The 20774-nt window shown below is 39.6% G+C and overlaps 1 pseudogene across 1 annotated transcript; it reads left to right on the plus strand.

Moving 5' to 3' along the window:
* Positions 1-26: 26 nt before the first annotated feature.
* LOC118519012 (tetratricopeptide repeat protein 39B pseudogene) lies at positions 27-15865 on the plus strand (annotated as a pseudogene). Its single transcript, XR_013441657.1, has 2 exons — positions 27-331; positions 13367-15865. The product of XR_013441657.1 is annotated as a tetratricopeptide repeat protein 39B pseudogene (transcript).
* Positions 15866-20774: the final 4909 nt, after the last annotated feature.

The raw sequence follows: 20774 nt of genomic DNA on the forward strand, positions 1-20774 counted from the left end.
CTGAAGAGGCTAAGACGCTAGGCGCGGGCGGAGGGATACGTTTCCATGGGAACGCCAGACCTCGCCTGTAAACCTGTGGACTTCCCCGCGGTGTCCCGCCCCCTCCCCTCCCCCTTTTCCTGTACCCTCCTCATTTTCCTCCCCTTCTCCCTCCCCCCTTTCATTTCCCCCAATCTAGGGACCTTCAGCTCTAGTAATCTTACTACAGGTACATTAGACCGGCCTTATGAAAGGCTGTAAAATTTAACCGCTGATGTTGCAGCTGCCGCCGCCTTTCTGCTGGGGGACCTGGCCTAGACTGATACTCAGTCATCTTTGGGGCTCATCACAGGTAATCGGGAGCTTGGCCAGGGTGAGAACTCCATGAACCCCGCCATTCTGAGTAGTGGTCACTGCACCCTGGGCTTCAAAAAGAGTGACGCCCCCAGGGACTGCACCGACCCTCCGGCCCCTTCAGAACCAATTTTCTCCAACACCGTACGAGTTCTTGGGGGACAAAGGAATAGAGTTTTGTTTCGTTTTCCGGTTATGAAATTGTGCAAAAACCCTAAATCCTTAAAGCATTCTAGCTAGTGGCAATTATGAAATTATTTGCATTTGAAGCACAGACTTACTTGTGCTTCCTTTCTAGTGCTTTCTGCTTTGTATTGTAGTAACACATCTCATCCACTAATAACTTATCCTGAGGACTGGGACTTTAAGTTGTCTTTGAGTAACAGCCTTGCAGCTCAGCCATTCTCTATATAAAATAAATGTAAACCTTTTCTTTAGATAGAATCGCTTAGAATTCAGTTTTGATTTTATTTTTTATTTTTATTAAGTATAGTTGACAATGTTAGTTTCACATGTGCAACGTAGTGTTTCAATAATTTTTTACATTACTCTATGTTCACCATAAGTGTAGTCACCATCTGTCACCCATTCAACATTATTACAATATTATTGACTATATTTCCTATGCTATACTTTTCAGCTTTGATTTTATACAATGTATTTGCAAAACACCAAGTCTACAAATACAGATTTAACTTCTTTTTCACCAGCCACACACACAAAAAAAGACATTACACCATAAATACTTGGAATATATGAGTTGGAATTGTTGCACTTGAAAGATGAAGTCCTTAGATATTTATATCTCTCTGTTTCTCATCTGTAAACTGCACATGATGTATAGGAGAAAGGAGATTTAGTTGGTGAAGTAGGAATCCTCTCTTGACAATGTTACAAATTCATACACATTTTTTTTCAGATTTATCAAATTATGGAATACATCCATTGCAAAAAAATTCTAGCAAGAAAATAGAAGTTCTATAGGATATGTTATATTTGTTCTCAGGTTTTTTTTTTTAAGATTTTATTTATTTATTTGTCAGAGAGAGAGCACAAGCAGGGGGAGCCACAGGCAGAGGGAGAAGCAGGCTCCCCGCTGAGCAAGAAGCCCGATGCGGGACTTGATCCCAGGACTCTGGGATCATGACTTAAGCTGAATGCAGACACTTAACTGACTGAGCCACGCAGGAATCCCAGTTCTCCTTTTAGTTTTATTGACTTTTGTTTTCCACTTAACTGGGTTCTTCTCAAAGGATTAAATGATAAAGATCTTTTTATATACTTCCTGGAAGACAGAGTATCAGTTCTGTAAAGGCTCACTAATTTGACTTTCTTCTATTACGAGTTTATGGGGGCACTTGAGTGGCTTGGTCTATTAAGCATCCAACTCTTGATTTCACCTCATGTCATGCTCTCAGAGTTGTGAGATCAAGCCCCACTTCAGGCTCCACACTGGGTGAGAAGCCTGCTTAAGATTCTCTCGCTCCCTCTACCCCTCCCTCCTCCCTCTCAAAAAAAAAAAAAAAAAAAAAAAACCTTATGAAAAGTGCTGTTGCACAAAGCATAAGTAATTTATTGAAAGATAGTACTTAGTATACTATTAGGCCTCAATAAATGTTTTTTGTCTTTGTATACAAAGTCTATTGTACTAAAGAGAATTTTGAAGGATGTAATACTGTAAAAAATATTAAAAGAAGCAGTTTTCCAACTTATAACAAACTGCTTTCAAGCACATTAAAGGAAAAGGGATAAACCCCGACTGGCTTGCCTACCTCTCTAGAGACAGGTGCTTTGATAAGCTAATTACAGGTTTTTATCTCTATTAGAGGAGGGCCAATTCTAGGCTGGTACCATGAAAAAACAATAGTTCCGCATAGTATTTCCATACACTATTCTACTGTACACTCTTTCTCTAAGAACACATAATGAATTCTTTTCACTAAATGTCAATCCAAATCAGGGAGATATTATTGTACAGAGTACCTTTATTCCCACTGATTCTTTTGAAATCAGTTTCAGCCACATAAATTTCTGCCTATAGCATTGAGTTAAATTAAGATCACCTCCCCAGATTCAAGTGGAATATAAAACTACTTAATTCAATGAATATTCTAAGATTTCCTAATATGAAATTTTTAAGTAATTATTGATATATTACTGTTGTTAAATATTGATTTATCATTAGTTTAGGAGAGGGTGGGTTAATTCTTAATCCTTTTACAGCAGCTTTCAAAATTTATCTGCATTTCCTAGATTCAGTTTTTCCAGAGAAGCATTAAAGAAACAGTTCACTCTCTCTTATTTTCTTCTCCATTTTAGTTTCACTTTTAAATCATTGTCACTATTTTAGCTTATATGTGAAAACCTTAAAACAAAAACAAATTTAGGCCTTTTGCACATGTATCTATTTTTAATGTAAAGAAATAGTCTGTACTTCTAAACACTAGTCTTTTCATATGTATTTATATATCTGCTGTATATATATATGTATATGTACTGTGGGTCAGTCCAAACAGCTATATTCAACTACAATTTGCTTTTCTTTTTTCGGCATTTCATAATCTTCAATTCCCTCTAGAATGCTCTTACAAAATTTTAGGAAGGAAAAATTCTCAGAATCATGTTTATAATTCTTTCATATTGTATAAAGAAATTAAGTTTTCATTAGCGAAGAACTGGACTATGGTCAGTACTGAAGTGTGAAGATGGGGGTGAGGGAGCAACAGTGGCTCATTAAGAATGCCCGTGCCTTCACCAACCTCAAAGGGTGAAACTAGGAAGAGTGAAAATGTGATGCAAGAGTGATCCACTGATACAAATACTACCTGAATGGGTGGTTTAGGAGTATAAAACAATCTAGGAAAAATGAGGCTTTCTGAGGAATGCCTGATTGTATTAAAAAGTGTGGAACTGTAAAACCATCAAACCCCAGTTCAATTATGTTGTTCCTTATCTAAAGAAAGAATATCAATGAAAGGGACTTGGTCAGCCTGTTGTCTTAACTAGAGAGAGCTAGACTGGCTTGGATAGAGTTTAGCAGTTCATTCAGCACTATCTTAGGAGAGAACCTATGTTATTAGCCAGCCCTCAGCTGTACTTAAAGATTACTGCTCAAGACCGTTGACTTCCCTTATTTGATGTTTTGATACTGATCTTTTAGTCCCTGGAAATGAATATCCTCTACTGTAAATGAATAAAAATGATTTTTGTTTATGAATTCTTTCCTAAAACAGGTGGTATATACTTTTAGGTAGGTATAGTATAGTATAGTATAGTATAATGATTAAGGTGGGTAGGTATAGTATAATGATTAAGAGCATAAGCTCATGGAGTGTGACAGTTGGGTTTGAAGCTTGGATCCACTATTTAATAGCTGCCTACCCTTGACCAAGTTGTTAATCTCCTGGTACTTCAGCTTCCTCATCTGCAAAATGGGGTTTGCAAGACTACCCATCTTAGAGAGTTGTTGTTAGGATTAGATGAGGTAAATCAAGCAATTAACATTGCCCAGCGTCTAGCACATACTGAGTACTCAATAAATGTTAGCTGTTAGGAGAATGAAGAGGGACGGGAGTAGCAGTGTTTTGACTAACCTTTGTCAGTTGCTAAAAATTTGATATGACCTGGGTACATTGACAAAAGTGAAGTTTTGTTTCTGCAAAGCTGGGGACTAGACCCTGAAACACAGTAACTAGCCTTATGTGGCCACTCCTAAGACACCTTTGTCTCTTCACTCATTGACTTCTAAGTGAAATTGTCACTTTTCTTCTTTGACCCTATCCACACAGACAAAAACAATCTGACACTTATAAAAAGCAACAAGGCAGAAAAAGAAATTTTCTTCATGAAAAATGAATCTACAGGAATCCCAAAATCAAATGCTGAAACCTTCTTTAAGGTTCTATGGCATTTGCCTACGGAATGGGGAGATACATGTTCGTGAACAATGGGGAAGGTGTTGTTTTTTATTACAAAGTCTTTTTTTTTTTTTATTTTAAAGATTTTTATTTATTTATTTGACAGAGAGAGACACAGCGAGAGAGGGAACACAAGCAGGGGGAGAGGGAGAGGGAGAAGCAGACTCCCTGCTGAGCAGGGAGCCCGATGCGGGGCTCGATCCCAGGACCCTGGGATCATGACCTGAGCCGAAGGCAGACGCTTAACGACTGAGCCACCCAGGCGCCCCTATTACAAAGTCTTTGAAGCTTTTTTTTTTTTTTTTTTTGAGAGAGAGAGAGAGAGAGGGAGGGGCAGAGGGCGAGGGAGAGAGAGAATCTTAAGCAGGCTCCATGCCCAGCTTGGAGCCCAACGCGGGGCTCGATCTCATGACCCTGAAATCATGACCTGAGCTGAAATTGCATCAGACACCTAACCAACTGAGCCACCCAGGTGCTCCTTTGAAGCTAATTTCTAAGTATACCTTTTTTAAAAAAGCAAATAGAAAATCTATTCCCAAGCCAATGACAAATGGATACATACACCGTGACTCAAAGAGGTAAGTTCAGACTTTGTAAGAAAGGAGCAGTTTGAGGGGCGCCTATGTGGCTCAGTCAATTGAGTGCCTGCCTTTGGCTGGGGCCCTGATCTCAGGGTCCTGGGATAAAGTCCCAGGTCGAGCTCCCCACTCAACGGGGAGTCTGCTTCTCCCTCTCCCCCTGCCCAGCTCGTGCTCTCTCTCTCAAATAAATAAAATATTTTTTAAAAAAATAAAGAAGTGGTTTGAAACACACAGAGAAATGAGGAATTTTATTAAATCAGTTTAACTACCTCATTTTTCAAATGAGACTAAGACTTAGAATTATAACACAGTGAGTGCAGTGGTACCCAAATCTTGCTACAAGGACTATCAGAACTTTGATAAAAATATCTCCAATTCCAGAAAACTAGGAACTATTGCCAACCACTCTTTCTCGGGAAGAACCATCTTTTATTCTGTGAATATGTCTTATTTTTTTAAATGTTCCTCCCCCCCCTTTTTAAAATTTATTTATTCATTTGAGAGAGAGCTGGGAGCCTGATATGGGGCTCAATCCCAGGACCTGGAGATCTTGACCTGAGCCAAAGGCAGAGGCTTAACCATCTGAGCCACCCAGGCGCCCCCAATGAAAGGATGCTGAGAGTAATTTTTTAAAAAATCTCATGTTTTCTTTTTCTTCCTTTAAGTTTGTTTATTTTTAGTAATCTCTACACCCAACATGGGGCTCCAACTCACAACCGTGAGATCAAGAGTCAGTATGATCCTCTGACTGAGCCAGCCCAGCACTCTTCTTCATGGTTTCTTGATAGAAAGAAGTTTGTGGGGGCGCTTGGGTGGCTCAGTCGGTTGGGTGTCTGCCTTCAGCTCGGGTCGTGATCCCGGGACCCTGGGATTGAGCCCCACTTTTGGGGCTCCTTGCTCGGCAGGGAGCCTGCTTCTCCCTCTCCCTCTGCCCCTCCCCCTGCTTGTGCGCTTTCTCTCTCTCTGTGTCAAATAAATAAATAAAATCTTAAAAAAAAAAAAAGGAAAAAGTTTTTCAGATCTACCTAGTTCCCAAAATCCAAGTCTGGAATCTCTAGTTAAAAACAAAGTATGACAGGGTTCCTGGCTGGCTCAGTGGGTTGAGCATGTGACTCTTATCTCAGGGTCTTGACTTCAAGCCCCACCTTGGGCACAGAGCTTACTTTAAAAAAAAAGAAGAATGACTTCACCCAGTAAAAAATAGGAAAAAAAAAGAAACCCACAGAAACAGACAAGAAAAGAACCACAAAGAAAAAAATATGTCTATCCTTACTAAAAATGCAAATTAAAACAATATGCTGTTTTTGTCAGGAGTGCAGTGAAATTGGCACTTATACACAGTAATGGGAATGTGAAATAATACCATATATTTGAGAGTCAATTTATCAATATGTTGTTTCCTTCTTTAATGAAGCACTTTTATAGCCTATATACACCCCCACACACAAACTTTAGAATATATAAAATTTAATTCTTCCAAAATATCCTTTAACTTTTCACTAATTCAGATATAACATTTATAATTAGTACATAATTTTTAAATTTTTTTTATTTTAACGAGGCTCCATGCCCAACGTGGGGATGGAGTATTCACTGAGTATTTACTATGTGCCAGACACCATACTAAGTGTTTTACATATGTTAACTTTTTTTCACTTTACAAATAAAAGTAAACTGCTCATTTTTGAACAAACCTCTGCCCCCTTCCTTATGCCATTATCCTTATAATATTAATATCCTTCATTGTTTCTATGAACAGTCCCATCTATGAAAGTCCTACTTATACTTAAAAGCTTAGCTTAAATGTATCACTTCCTAGAATCAGAGAAATTAAATTATTAGCCCAAGGCCATCCAGCTACCTCTTTGATGAATACAGTCTGAGTTAATGAAAAGACAATGACCTGGGACTTAGAAGACTTGAAATTGAATCCTGTCTCTGCAATTTACTATTTGGGTTTAGAAAAACCACTTAATGTTTTAGACATTTGTTGTCTCATTTGTATTCATTTATGTGATATACATTCAAGCATACTTTGAAAAATGATTTAAAGCTAATAATCATAATCCAATTCAAAATTTTGAGTTCTTTTGGACCGCAGTGTTGTATGTTCTTCTGTACTTAGCTCAATTACTCCGTTGGGTTATATGGATAAGATTATTAATTATCCAGGGGCACCTGGTTGGCTCAGTCAGTTAAGCATCTGCCTTCAGCTCAGGTCATGATCTCGGGTCCTGGGATTGGGCCCTGTGTTGGCCTCTCTGCTCAGTGGGGAGTCTGCTTCTTCCTTTCCCTCTGTGTGCTCTCTCTCTCTCTCAAATAAATAAAATCTTTAAAAAAAGATGATTAATTATCCATGTGATATTAAATTGGGAATGTAAAAACTTTCTTAAATTATAAAAATAATTTACTTTTGCTGCAGGAAATGGAAAATATGAAAAGCAGAATAAAAAAAACCCAATAATCCTACATGGTTTAACTTTCCCAGTAAAATACTTCTCTTGTTCACTGTTGTAGACCAAGCATCTTAAAACAGTGCCAGGTACAAAGTAGATGTTCAATAAATAATTGCCAAATGACTATTTTTTAAGATTTTATTTACTTATTTGACAAAGAGAGAGAGAGAGCACAAGCAGGGGGAGAGGCAGAGGGAGAAACAGGCTCCCCGCTGAGCAGGGAGCCAAACCAGAGCCAAAGGCAGACGCTTAATTTTTGGGGGGCCCCTGGGTGGCTCAGTCAGTTAAGCATCTGCCTTTGGCTCAGGTCATGATCCCAAGGTCCTGGGATTGAGTCCTGTATGGGCTCCTTGCTCAGCAGGGAGTCTGCTTCTCCCTCTACCCTTCCCCACTGCTCATGATCTCTCTCTCAAATAAATAAATAAAATCTTAAAAAAAAAAAAAAAAAAGAAGAAGAAGTTTGGGGCACCTGACTGGCCAAGTCAGAAAAGCATGTGACTCCTGATCTTGGGGTTATGAGTTCAAGCCCCACATTGGGTGTAGAGATTAAATAAATTTTTAAAAATTAAATAAAATTAAATAAATAAACAAATAAGTTAGCTCATGCTGTACTGTTGACTAGGACTGTGAGCTCTGCAGTCCAACCACCTGCATTTGAATCCTGTTCTCGCTACACATACCAACTATAATTTTGGGCAAGTCACTTAACTTCACTTGGACTCAGTTTCCCCATACATAAAAGAGAAATGACAATAACACCCACCTCATCCAGTTGTGAGAATTACATGAGTTAGCCCACAAAACTATCACAGGCTTTTTTTCCCTGATTATAAGTAACATGTTGATTGTGGAAATTATATAATAGCACAAATACCAGGCTGTGAATTTTGTGAGGGCAGGGTCCAAAGCTATCTCAGTAACTACGGTATGCCTAGTTCCTAGCATAGTCCTTATCATATAGTAGGTGCTCAGTATTTACTGAATGTTGTTAAATAAAGAATATAAATGTTATCCATAATCCCACCACTCAGATATAACCATTCTTTTTTTTTTTTTTAAAGATTTTATTTATTTATTTGAGAGAGAGAGAGAATGAGAGAGAGAGCACGTGAAAGGGGGGAGGGTCAGAGGGAGGAGCAGACTCCCTGCAGAGCAGGGAGCCCGATGCGGGACTCGATCCAGGGACTCCAGGATCATGACCTGAGCCGAAGGCAGTCGCTTAACCAACTGAGCCACCCAGGCGCCCAGATATAACCATTCTTAATAACTGAAATTTATAGTTCCAATTTTTACCTATGCATATATCACTTTGGAAAAAAATTATATGATATAGTTTTGTAAAAACCTTTTCTTTTTACTTAGTATATGTGATGGTAAATTTTATGACTCAACATGACTGGTCCACAGGACCAGACATTTGGCCAAATATTATTCTGGGTGTGTTGGTGAGGGTGTTTGGGTGAGATTAACATTTGAATCAATAGACTGAGTAAAGCAGATTGCCTCCCCTATTATGGGTGGGCCTCATCCAATCAATTGAAGACCTGAATAGAACAGAACAAAAGGCTGAGCAAGATAGAATTCCTCCTGTGTGACTGCCTGAGCCAGGATACCAGTCTCTTCCTGCCTTAGGGCTCTAACTGAAAAATTGGCTCTTCCTGGATTTTGAGCCTGCTGGCTTTCGGATTAGAATTTATACCATTGGCTCCTGGGTGTTCAGCTTGTCAATTACAGATCTTGAGACTTCTCAGCCTCCAGAATTGCATGAGCCAATTCCTTATTTTATATATTATTTTGTATATATCTGGCATTGGTTATGTTTCTCTGGAGAACCTCGACTAATACAGTGTATTACACCATAAACAATTTCCCAAGTTATTAAATATTCTACAACATTATAATGTTTGCAGTCGTATTCCATTTCATCAGTATCTACCATTGTAAGAAATTTAGATTCTTTTCATTTTTGTATTATAAATAATGCTGAAGTGTATATACCTTCGATAGATATTTATATATATCCCTGATTATTTCCTTAGAATAATTCCATAAGTGAAATTACTGGGTCAAAGAGTGTAAAAAAAATGTAAAAGCTGGGGCATCAGGGTGGCTCAGTCAGTTTAGCGACTGATTCTTGATTTCAGGGTTGTGGGATCAAGCCCCATGACAAACCCCACAGGCAAGCCCCTCCCCCCGCCCCCATCAGCTTTCACGCTTAGCAGGAGTCAGCTTTGGGATTCTCACCCTCTCCCTCTGCCCCCCTCCCCCCCCTAAAATAAATAAATCTTTAAAAAAATGTAAAAGCTTTTAAAACATGTTGCCAAATAGCTCTCCAAAATGGTTGCAGCCACTTGTATCCCACCAACAAGTCCACAAAGGTACTTGGTTTTCTGCACCTTCATTAACACTGGATGAATTTTTTTAATCTACCAAATTTCATTTTTAAGATAGCTATTTTTTTTAATTTGCATTTTTGTTATTTACAATGAGATTCAACATTATGCTTACTGGCAATTCGTTTATGTCCTTTGTTGATTTTTCTGTTGGGGTGTTTTTTCTAGCTTAGTGATTCTTAGGATCTCTTACTATATTAAGGGCATCAATTCTTTGTAGTATTCACTGTTATATTTTTCTCAGTCTCATAGTTTTAACAGTTAAATGATTACTTCATCTTGAATTTATCTTAGTATATGTAAATTGAAAACTGTTACAGCCATTCAATAAATGCTAATTTAGTTTATTTTTTATTTATTTTTTATTTTTTTTAAAGATTTTTAAATTTTTTGACAGAGAGAGACAGTGAGAGAGGGAACACAAGTAGGGGGAGTGGGAGAGGGAGAGCAGGCTTCCTGCGGAGCAGGGAGCCCGACGTGGGGCTCAATCCCAGGACCCTGGGATCATGACCTGAGCCGAAGGCAGACGCTTAACCAACTGAGCCACCCAGGCGCCCCGCTAATTTAGTTTAATGACTAAGTGCCAGTCATTGTACTTGGTGATGAAGATAGATATAAAAGATGCAGAAAGAAGATAGATGTTTAAATATATATATATATATATATAGCAAGTGCTGGGATAGAGGTAAGCACAAGGCATCATGGGAACACATAGGATGTTCACTTATCTTAGACTGAAAGAAGAGATCAAGAGATTCTCACATCTTCTACATCTCTGCTCAAATGTCACCTTACTGGGGAGGATTTCCCTGACTACCCTACATAAAATACCAAGTACCTCACACCCCATTACTCTTTAAATTCCTTATTCTGTCTTAATCTGTCTTATTCTTCTTCATAGCAGTGTATCAACTGCTGGCATTTTTTTTTTTTTAGATTTTATTTATTTGACAGAGAGAGACACGGTGAGAGAGGGAACACAAGCAGGGGGAGTGGGAGAGGGAGAAGCAGGCTTCCCGCCGAGCAGGGAGCCCAATGCGGGGCTCGATCCCAGCACCCTGGGATCACAACCTGAGCCGAAGGCAGACCCTTAACGACTGAGCCACCAGGTGCCCCTCAACTGCTGACATGTTACTTATTCATCTATTTATCATTTTCCTCGCCATCACAACATCCCTCTCCCTGCCAGAATGCCCCTCCCCTGAGAAAACCAAATCCACGGGAGCCAGGTCTTTGTTCTGTTCACTGCTGTATCCCCAGCACCAAGAAGAGTGCTCAGTATATTGAAGGAGCTCAATTCAATCTGTAGTAAATGAACGACAGAAAGGAAGGCTCTTCTCTGTTAGCACAGGAGGTTTTTCCTCATCTTGTCCAAGGCTTCACCTCCCTGCACCTGTGCTCTGTGCATCCCTCTCTGCCTCTTTTTCATTGAATATTCCTTTCTGAACCTTCAACTTCTCCCTCTCTCTTTCACTCAAGCCCCTACTTGACTGATCTTCCTAGTTCTGTATTAGTGTTCCCTAATCCATTCTCACTAGACTGATCCTTTTTTTTTTTAAAGATTATATTTTTAAGTAATCTCTACACCCAGCGTGAGGCTTAAACTTATAACTCTGAGATCGAGTTGCATGCTCTACCAATGGAGCCAGCCAGGCACCCTGCTAGATTGATCCTTTAAAAAGTAGACAAGCAGACAGGGCGCCTGGGTGGCTCAGTCGTTAAGCGTCTGCCTTCGGCTCAGGTCATGGTCCCAGGGTCCTGGGATCGAGCCCCGCATCGGGCTCCCTGCTCAGCGGGAAGCCTGCTTCTCCCTCTCCCGCTCCCCCTGCTTGTGTTCCTCCTCTCGCTGTATCTCTGTCAAATAAGTAAATTTTTTTTTTAAAGATTTTAAAACAGAGACAGCGAGAGAGGGAACACAAGCAGGGGGAGTGGGAGAGGGAGAAGCAGGCTTCCAGCAGAGCAGGGAGCACGATGCGGGGCTCGATCCCAGGACCCTGGGATCATGACCTGAGCCGAAGGCAGACGCTTAACGACTGAGCCACCCAGGCGCCCCCAAATAAATAAAATCTTAAAAAAAAAAAAAAAGTAGACAAGCAGACAGAGGTAAAGAAGACATTTCAGACAAAACATTTTAAGCAAAAGAATGATAGAATGACTCCGCCTCAGCATGCACCTGCTATATGCCAGGCTATGGGGGGATGTGTATAGAATAATATATTGAGTATTTACTATGGATGCCAGGTACTCTCCTGACCCCTTTACATATATTAATTTACCTAATTTTCCCAACCACTCTTTGGTAGAAGTACTATTATTCCCTATTTGCAGATGAGAAACAGAGGCACAGTAAAGCCAAGCAAGTGGAGAATCCAGATTCAAACCTAATCAGTCTAACTTCACAGTCTGTGCATTTTACCATTTTATACCATTTTACCATATTATAACCTTGTTAAAGAAGAACATCCAGGGTGATTTGGAGGACAAGAGAGAGGTACTGCATTCAGCAAAGCAGATCTGACAGGGTTTGGTCACTGATGGATATGAGAGGAGGGGGAAAAAAAGAGATCTAGTGTGGATGATGGTACCAATCATCTAAAGAGGGAATGCAAGAGTTGGAGGAGGAGGAGATGGCCTTAGGGGTCAATAAATAACATGCCTTTTCCTGCCTGAGTTCAGAACCAACAGGATATAGATGCAAGAGGCAGAACGACACCAAAATATGACCTTTTTGATTAAGTTGATAGTTACTGTGATTTCAGATGTGATGTGCTGCCAAGTGGGCTCACTGATGCTTCAGCCCCTAATTAAACATTTACCCACCTGGTCCCAGGCACAGCTAGAGAGCAGAAAACTCTTCCTGGATTTTTTTTTTTTAAGATTTTATTTATTCATTTGAGACACAGAGATACAGAGAGAAAGCACACGTAGGGGGAGAGGCAGAGTTTCTCCGGCAGAACAGGGAGCCCGATGTGGGGCTCAATCCCAGGACCCTGGGATCATGACCTGAGCTGAAGGCAGACGCTTAAGGACTGAGCCACCCAGGTGCCCCTCTTCCTGGTTTTTGGTTTCAGACTTTGAACAGGCCGATTCAAAAAGAAGGAATTCAGAAGGCACAGAGCAATACTCTTCCAGGTTCTTTTATCAGCTCCCAGTCAGAAGTCAGCCCAGAGTATTCCTCTAGCAGAAAAGTCCCCTTATGGGAACATTAAGAACAAGGACTGGGGGTGGGAGGGTAAGGAGAGGTTGGTAAAAGAACACAAATTTTCAGTTATAAGGTGAATAAGGTCTGAGGATCTAATATATAACATGGTGACTATAGTTGATAATACTGTATTGTATAATTGAAATTTGCTGAGAGTAGAAAAAATGTTCTCATCCCCCCAAACCATCATGTTATAGATTTTAAATATCTTACAATTTTGTCAATTTTATCTCAATAAAACTGGGGCGGGGGAAGAATAGGGAGTGTGTCAACTATACTCAAATAAAAAAAATTTTTTTAAAGGGAATAAGCCTTGCCCCATCAACATTTCTGAAAATGTATGTTATTGATGAAAGAACTTTTGGTTTACAAAGGATTTACTTCACATGTTTTCTGTGTATTACAAATGATTTGAACTTCTCAGAAATACCTCTTAGGTAAATAAAATTCTCTTTCTCTCCCCCTCCCTCTTTGTCTGGTATAGATGAGGATATCCTAATGCTGCACCCACACTATTAGCTTGTCTGCCTCTGTTGTAACAGCGACACCTCAGGCTGCAGAAGTGAGCCTAGTCGGGGGAGCAGGACCTACCCTCACTGCAGCTACGTCACTCCCCTTCAGATATCGCCTGTCTCTAAAGTAGGGAAGCAAATATGTCATTTACTCTAAGTAAAAGAGAAAATGATAAGGGGAGTAACTTTACATCAGTCACTGTAAATAAGGCAGAAAGTGAAGAGGACAAGTTTGAAGACGCCTATGAAGTTATCCCTGTGGCATCAACAATGAATCTAACATCTTCCCTGGAAGAATGCACAACTGGATTGTATTTATTTCTAAATAACAGATTCTCAGAGGCCATAGATCTCATTCATCCGTGGTCGAAAAACAGCATATACCATGCTCTAATTTATAATATCCTTATGGTTGTCAAGGCCATCTTGACTTTTGATCCCCTGGATCTACAGATTGGAATGACTGCCACAAAGGAGGCTTTGAAAACCTGTAACAGTTTCCGAAGAAAATCTAGGATGACAAGTTTTTCTCATCTAGTGAGTAAACAGGGAATAAAGGCTATCAAAGAAGAGGAATTGCATGCGGAAGTCTGCTATGCTGAGTGTTTGATTCTGAAATCCTCCATCACATTTATACAGGATGACAGTATGTTTGGTTTTCTTAAAAGCGCAATCAACATCAGGTTAAGTTATCAAATATACAAAGACTGTCAACAAGTATTAACACAGATAACTCACAACCGCAGCAAAACCTACCGACACCTGGTTGGAGGAGTGAAATGTGGACTTGGAGCATTCAATCTGATATTATCGCTTGTGCCACCAAAGACCCTTAAACTACTCAATATTGCTGGATATTCCGGTAATAAAGAGGTGGGCTTGACTTTGCTTTATGAGAGTGCATCTGAATCCCATATAAATAATATCTTAAGTGTTTTGACTCTCCTCTTTTATTACAGTTATATCTATATAGCTGTTGGTGTTGAAAAGGGTCACAGTTCTGCTGTAGAGGACCTCTTCCTAATATACCTCCAGAAATTTCCAAACTGTGTCATACTTAAATTTTTTCATGCGCGTTTTAGTATGCTGAAAGGAAATTTTGAAAATGCACAGTTAGTATTAGAGGAGTGCATTTTGATTCAAAACAAATGGGAGCAGGTTCATCACCTGTGTTACTGGGAACTCATGTGGTGCCACATTTTTCTGCGGAATTGGAAGCAAGCTTACCGCTATGCCGATCTACTGTATCGTAACAGCAGGTGGTCCAAGGCAATATACATGTACAGTAAAGCTATGCTACTCGCCCTGCTTCCTTCTGATTCTGTCAAATCAGGGAGCGAGGACATAAACTCTCTCTTCTTAAAAGTGGATAGCCTGAGAATCAAAATCTTGGGAACTTCTGTGCCAATAGAAAAGTTTGTTGCTGAGAAGGGTCAGCGCTATGGCACGACCACGGGCTGGTTCACAGCCCAGCCCATTCTGGAATTCATTTACGCCTGGAGTGGTTTCCGAGTCATGAGCAAAAAACTAGACCTTATTTCAAGCTGGCTCTCGATAATTAATAGAGGACAAGACCTTTTACGAGAAAATCCAAATAAAGAGTATGGCACAGATGACATCAGTTTGTTAAATTTACTGAAAGGCCTATGCCTGAAACACTTAGGCAGATATTCGACAGCTGAGCATTACTTTAATCGTGTCATTCAAAAGGAGAAATTGTTAAAATATGACCACTACTTGGTGCCGTATACTTACTACGAACTAGGAATTCTTCACTATCTAAAAGGAGATTATGACAGTGCAACAAAAAACCTAGACAACATAAAAAACTACAAGGACTATTCCATGGAAGCCCGATTACAGTTTAGGGCTCATGTAGCTCTTGAACAAGTAGCTAAAGAAAAGTGATGGTTTTGACACAAAGTGTGGTTTTGTTTATTATGAGTGAAGTATCTGCAATCGGCAAGGTAATTAACAGTTAGAAAAATCATTTCTTTGTGGAAGAAATCCAAGAAGAGGCAGCTGCTAAGAATCTGATCAGTAACAAGAAAGGAATTGGCCATTACTTTTCCCTCTTTCCTTCTCCTTACCTATAAAATGGAATGTCTTAGACTGGCAAATGGAGTGATGCACATTCTTGAAAAAGAAAAAGCAAATGATGTACAGTTGACCCTTGAACAACACGGAGATTATGGGTGCTGACCCCTGCGCAGTCAAAAATCTGCGTATAACTTTTGACTCCCCAAAAACTTAACCACTAATAGCCTATTATTGACCAGAAGCCTTATCAATAACAGTCGACTAACATATATTTTGTATGTCGCATGTATTACATACTGTGTTCCTATAATAAAGGAAGCTAGAGAAAAAACGTCATTAAGAAAATCATAAGAGAAAATACTTTCACAGTACTGTACCACAGCAAAAAAAATCCACGTGTAAGTTAACCTGCCCGTTCAAACCCATGTTGTTCAAGGGTCAACTGTATATTATGAAATATACTCTCTCTTATATGTTATGGATTTTTCAATTATGTTAAACAACATTTTCAAAAAATCAAAAAAAAATTTTTAACATCTCACTTGATAATGTATACAACTTGCAAATAAAATAGGAAAAGTAGCTACACCAGGAATCCCAGTGCCCTATAAATGTTTTTACTGTTAAAAGAAAGAAAAAAACCTTTAAGGTCTTACTGACATTTCAAAACAATGATACACTGAACAGCATAGACTCTGAATATTTTTCCCTCTTATAGAGTAATTTTTATTGGCTTTCTATATCAGAGAAGATATTTTCCCCCGTGTCTATGTTACCTTTTACCTTTTTTACTAGGAAGCTCAACTATGGGTCTATAATTTGCCACAGGGTAGAGAAGAAAAAGCCCCCCACCCCTTCACACACACACACAGAGGCAAACCCTTTGAAGATAATTGGAGGAAGCCAGGAGGATAGATTCACTGGGTAGGAAAAAACAGGTTAGGCCTATGGAGGGAGACTTGAGTTACTGCTGGGCCCTCCCTTAGTTACCCTCCCTAAGGTGTATGGAGCTATAACGTAATTAAATGCTGCATCTATCCAGTTGCCATTGTTATTGGGCTAATCTGAGAGTAAATAGCAGCTGTAGGCATGGATTATTGCTTTACCTGCCTTGGGGGTAAAATCAGTACCTAGACCATTTAATTTCCAGACCATTAAATCTGGCTGAGTGTATCCTCCCTTAGAAAGTCACCCTTGGAAACAGACCTTGCTGGGGAAGTCTGGTTTGCTAAAACACATGAGTGAAACACATTATTATTATTATTTTTTAATGCTTTGGGCGTCCAAGCAATCAACTGGAGCACAACGAGGAGCTAGTATTTCAGATTTAAAAATGCTTACTTTGAAAAGCACGTTCTTCATTAACTAAAAATAGACTTCCAGGTGAACAACTGTGCTTAAGTTTTCCTCCATTATTTAATTAGTACGATAGCGTGGTTAAGAGGGCAGGCTCTGGCACTAGCTAGTCGCGTGCTCTTGGCCTCTGTGCCTCAGTGTCCCTGGCTGTAAAGCAGGGTTAATAGTTCCTCTTTCATGTTTTTTCTGTGTTAATTAATATTTTGAGTTAATACAAATGTGTTATTCCTACTACTACTATTACCAGTAGTAATAAGAAGAATAATACATTGTTACTCAGTGCAGAGGATTTAAATTACTTTCTTAGAAAAAGCAAAGGTGCCTTTGTTACTGCTTTGCCAATCTGAAATTTGACCTGTTAATTTGTTTTTTCTGTTCTTTGTTTATCTTGGTCATTTATGAAATAAGTAACTCTGCCTACATTATGGTTTTGTCTTTTGTCCCAGCTTCTTCCAGTGAAGAGTAATATTAATTGGTTAAATAAACATGTTGAATGCCTACGATTTGCAGCACTGAACAGGGTATTGAGGATATAAAGATAAAGCATGTTCTCTCTCCTGAGGGCTTTATTAGGGAGACAAGTTAGAAGAGGATTTTGTTGGCGTGGAAACACTTAAAACGGTTGCTTAAACAGGTAGGAGTTTGTCTCAAACACAAAAATCTGAAGGTAGGTAGCTCAGGTCTGGTATGGCTCTTTTATTTTTCTGCGTGGTACACCGGCCTTCTCGTACATGTCTCCTCACTCAGTGGAAAGAGCTACCTCATCTCTGGGCCTTATGTCCAAGCCAGGCAGGCTGGAGGAGGAATGGGTAAGGAAGAAAAAAAAGGCTTTCTCCTTCTTAGGAGGCTTTGCCTTTTTGTTTCAGAAGGGACAGCCTTCTCAGGGATTTCCATGTGGATCTCACTGGCCAGAAATATTCATATGGCCACTTCTACCTGCAAGGGAAGCTGAAGATTCAGTGGTAGGTTTCCAGCCTCATTAGGAGGTTGTGGGAAAGGACTGTTAAATGACCCAACCTCCAGTAACTGCCTCCACACATATGTAAATAACAAGATGCTACAAAATGGTAGAGAAAGGGCACCGTTGAAAAAGAGCAAGAAAACAATGAGACCAAGGAATCATCTGCAGAAGACTCTATGGGACTCCAACAGGAAATCTTGCAATTGGCATTTCCTTGGTGAAGTTGCTACCCGTAGCCCAGCTTTCTGGTCCTTAACTGGCCCAAAGGTTGACTAGACACATCGAGGCTGATTCTTACCCTGCAAACTCACAAGAGATTAAGGTATAATTTACTCTGCAAATTTCTTTATTTATAGTAGGGACTATTCCAGAGTTGCAAACTCAATTTCTTGTGGGATCAGGCAGTTAATGTAAATAATATAAAGTAGCCAAACATAAAACAATAAAAGTGGTTGAAACCAGTTGTGAAGAGAGAGGAAACCTATCTAAAAGCTTTCAAATTAAGGGGTGCCTGGGTGGCTCAGTCGTTAAGCGTCTGCCTTCAGCTCAGGTCATGATCCCAGGGTCCTGGGATCAAGCCCCTCATCGGGCTCCCTGCTCTGTGGGAAGCCTGCTTCTCCCTCTCCCACTCCCCCTGCTTGTGTTCCCTCTCTCGCTGTGTCTCTGTCAAATAAATAAACAAAATCTTTTAAAAAAAAAATAAATAAAAGCTTTCAAATTAAAAAAAAATTTTAATAAAGATTTTATTTATTTGAGACAGAGTTAGAGCATGAGCAGGGGGAGAGGGAGAAGCAGACTCCCCGCCGAGCAAGGAGCCCGATGCGGGACTCGATCCCAGGTACCCAGAATCATGACCCGAGCGAAGGCAGACGCTTAACCATCTGAGCCACCCAGGTGCCCCTAAAAAAATTTTTAATTAAAAAAATTTTAAACTGTGCAGATATTAAACTATCTGCATGTCCTGATATGACCCCTAGTTTGTGATTTCTGGTCTATTCCTTTCTATTGACTAGAAAGTGCTCATGTTTCCCTGTCAGGAATCACTGCTCCTGATAAACACTCTCCTCCCAGTGTGGAGGAGTCACAAGGCAGCATGGTGAGCATGGAATCAGAATATAAGGAGGCAGATGGTTTTAGGAACGTCTATTCCAGGCCAGGGTGAGATGTGATGAAGCATCCGTTCCCCACAATATGTATGTATCTCCGGAAAGTTCCTGCCTTACAGATCCAGGGTCTCTGAGAAATACCTCCCAATCTTTTGCTAACTGACCTTTCTTCTCCCATGTCTTCTGCTGCCAACCCTGGGGTACTGGATGTCCCAGTAGGGTGTCATAACAATCAAGTTTCCATTTACTACTATAAAATCCCATTCCAGTCCTGTGTCCAGAGAATACAACCAGGTCACTTAGTTTGGAATTTTGGTCATCCCCACATTTTCTGGTGATCCAGATTATAGATGGTCTCTTTGTACCAACAAATCACAGATCGAATCACATCCATTTTACTTAACATTTAGGTTTAGTTTATAAGAGCTTGGCAGAGAGACCTCACTGTGGCCTTCCTGTGCCATAAACACAAATAAAGTGTTATTGAAGCATTTTTTATTCCAGGAAAAAATTTCTTATCTAATTAGTAAATATAATAACTATTTGGAGGCCTGAGATCCTGAAAAAACAAAGAGGAAGAGGGGGTTATGAATGAAGAAAAGAACAGATCAAAGTTCTCAACATGCCCTTGCCCCAATCCAATCAATTACTAAATCCTGTTGATTTTTCCTTCAAAATATTTGTTGATTCTACTCCTTTTTTCTCCTCTTTTTCATTTCCATTGCCATCAGCTTAGGCTAGGACTTTATTATGTCCTGTCTGGGCCACTGCACCAATTTTTAGGAGCTCAGTAGTCAACATCTTCTGTTGTTTCAAGGCAATTCCAGGGAAAAAAATAGTGAACCCCACTTTATTTTTTTTTCAAAACAAAATAAAATCTATGTAAAACATGTATTTTTGTACTGCTTAGACTGATTATATCATTGACTAAGAGGAACTCAATGAAAAAAATGGCACTTATTTTTAGCCAGTATAAAGGTATTAGCTGAGCATATTTGAAAAGCAACAATTACAGAAGCAGTTTGCTAAACCCTCACGCCTTACATGGATTTAATGCTTTAAAGAGTTCACAAAGTCTGTTCAAAGCATTTTCATCCAGGGAAAACAATCCTATCTTCACCTTACTGCTAGGGAAACCAATTTTCTCTGAGGTTGTAAAAATCTCCCCTCTGGGCAGGCCTGGGCAGCGCTGGGCAGAGCAGATAATTAATCAATTTAGAGACATTGCCTCCCTAAATCCGCTTTCCATTTGGAAAGTGGTTCTGGAATTTTGTCCTGATACCACTGCTTTGTTTGGATAGAGAGGCTACATTTTACATAAAGTTTTATGCTGTGTATATATACTGTTTTCTCCACCTCTCATTTTTCTGCATCCTTGCTAATACACTGATTTAATCATGTTATTCCATCACTCAAATTTTTTCCATTCTCTTTGGTATAGTTACTCACTCAAAATGAGGTAATATCTGAAAGTTCTTAAAGTAGTGCCTGGCACATATTAGGTGATATATAACTGCCTAAGAAATGAAAATTCAGTTCAAATTGAGCACCTACTATATGCCAGGCAATGTGGTAGAGGTGGGGTATATGGTAGTAAATAAAACAGACATAGCCCCTGCCCTTAGAAGGTTTACAGTGCTTCTAAGTGACTATGGCTTAGTCATGAACATTTATTGCTGACAGGATGTTAGGTCATCTAATCCCACATTTTCACTTATAAATGAGGAAACTGAAATCTAAGAAGGCAAATGACATCCAAAGTCATAAAGCTGGTAGGAACACAGTCAGTGGTGTGCAGGAACCAGTTTAAACTGTCTTAAAAGAGCCCTTTGTTAAATATTCAGGAATTTTTTGAGCCAGTTGTTAAATCATTGGTACCTTGAAATCAGCCACGGTAGGAATATTTACACCACAGGA

This window comes from Halichoerus grypus, chromosome 10 (assembly GCF_964656455.1).
Source record: "Halichoerus grypus chromosome 10, mHalGry1.hap1.1, whole genome shotgun sequence".
NCBI lineage: Eukaryota > Metazoa > Chordata > Mammalia > Carnivora > Phocidae > Halichoerus > Halichoerus grypus.